The sequence below is a fragment of the Myotis daubentonii genome, chromosome 1 (assembly GCF_963259705.1).
Source record: "Myotis daubentonii chromosome 1, mMyoDau2.1, whole genome shotgun sequence".
Lineage (NCBI taxonomy): Eukaryota > Metazoa > Chordata > Mammalia > Chiroptera > Vespertilionidae > Myotis > Myotis daubentonii.
Genome location: NC_081840.1, coordinates 189,920,938 through 189,923,030, shown reverse-complemented (window position 1 = coordinate 189,923,030; position 2,093 = coordinate 189,920,938). Strand labels below are relative to the sequence as shown.

General features: G+C 45.4%; 1 pseudogene; it reads right to left on the bottom strand.

Moving 5' to 3' along the window:
* Positions 1-1,470: 1,470 nt before the first annotated feature.
* Positions 1,471-1,768, bottom strand: LOC132227331 (protein dpy-30 homolog; annotated as a pseudogene).
* Positions 1,769-2,093: the final 325 nt, after the last annotated feature.

The window sequence follows — 2,093 nt, the reverse complement described above, 5'->3', positions numbered from 1 at the left end:
GCGGAGGCAGGTATTCCATAACACAAGATGGCTGTGCCCACAGTGGAGGCTGAGTTCCCATAACAAGTCTTAATGAGCAATCAGCAGGGATCTGAGGCTGTGTGGCACTGGGCTGAGGCAGGGGACCTGAGGCTGTGCCCCCCCCCCCCCGCCTGGTGGGACTTGACAGGGGACCTCAGGCTGCACCCCCTGCCCTGGAACCAGGCTGCGGGACATCAGGGCACGTCCCCCACCTGATGGAGCTTGATGGGAGACCTCAGGCTGCACTCCCCACCCCAACGCCTGGCCGGGGACCTGAGGCAGCGTCATCTACCTGGTGGGGCTTCACGGGGACACTCCCTGGCCCAGGCCAGGGGACCTCAAGATGCACTCCTCAGCCCAGTGGAGCTTGACAGAGGATCTTAGGCCGGGCTCCCCACCTGGCAGGGCTTGACGAAGGACCTCAGGCCATGCCCCCCGCCTGTGGGGCTTGATGGGAGACCTCAGGCTGAACCCCCGGCCCTGGACTAGGGGACCTCAGGCCACGCCCCCACCTCAGTGCCAGGCCTGGGGACCTGAGGCAGCACCCCCTTCCTGGCAGGGCTTGACGGGGACCTCAGGCCATGCCCCCTGCCCTGGCACCAGGCCAGGCAACCTGAGGCCATGCCCCTCACCCAGCAGGATTTGACAGGGTTGGGGAAGGCCGGGTCTCGGTCTCGCACAATTTTGAGGCATACGTGAGTGGGCAGGGACTTTCTTCTGGTTCCTGTGACATGCCCCAGACTCTGACAAGAGGAAGATTTTCACATACATTTTACTAATTTTATTTCATCTCTGACACTTCCATTATAGAGAAAGGGCACATAGCAATATTAAAATATTTCCTCTAATTAATTCTCTTTTAATGTGCATGAATTTTGTGCACCAGGTCACTAGTATTCTATGAGAACAATATCCTCTAGACATGCATCATGTATTCCTTGTGAAATCTTTTGTGGCAAATCTGGAATCACATATTCCCCATTTAAAGGCTGTTAAATGACCAGAAAAGGCATGATGTCAAAGTTGACTATGTCAACTTCATTAATATTAGGAGGACATATTTGACACCACAGAAATTATTTTGTTATTATTTTGATTCACCTTCCCAAACACATGGAGTTTGAATAAAATGTATGTGTGTGTGTGTGTTCTTGATTGGAGGACCTGTCATCATCATTTTTCCTTTTTCTGATGTTTTGACAGTTTATTTTGAAGGTGAGTTAAAAAATATTTAAGGACAATCTGAGAAAAAATTGCACAGAATACACTCATTAAATAAGTATTGTGATTAAATAAAAATAAGTGCAATGCCTTTCTTCTGCAACTCCAGTAATAAGTTGTTATTCTGAAGTTTCTTATACTTCCAAAAATGGGGGGGGGGGGTGGATTATGACAACTAAACTACCTCTTATTCACAGAAACCAACATTTTTCTGTTCTTCCCAATAAGTCAGTTTCCATCTTCCAACTCTGACTTGTTTTTTTAAAAGATATGATGCTAGAAATTCAGAATGATTTGGTAGCCTCTCCTTTGCAAGTACAGCAATTTTCTGTAATAAGAGGCACAACAATCTGATCTAGGTAAGTACAGTTGACAAAGACTGCAGATCCACTTTCTGCTTTGATGATTTTTCTGCATTAATATTCTCAGTTTTACTATCCTCTCAACGTTATATGTGGGACTACACTCAGAATGAGGATTTTTTTTGAAACCGGTGCCTGTCTTCCAGCCTCTGCTCTGGTTCCATGTTGGACACTGCAAGTCACAGTTTCTGGATACCAATCCATGTCTGAGCCTCCGATTTCTAAAGAGCCCTCTGTAAAATAAACCAAGAATTCTCCTAGGAACATCATGTACCCTGAAAACTTCCTAAAGGGATTTTTAAAATATTCTTACAATACAAATAAATGAGGGTTTCCTCTTCAGTCACTATTAATAGTTAAACACAGTACCTATGTAATGCTTATCTATTACTCATTTGTTTTTTAATACTTTTTTTTTCTTTTAACATTCCTGATACTCCTCAGTTGGCAAAAACTAAAACCATCTCCCTTAAGGACAAGTATAAGACA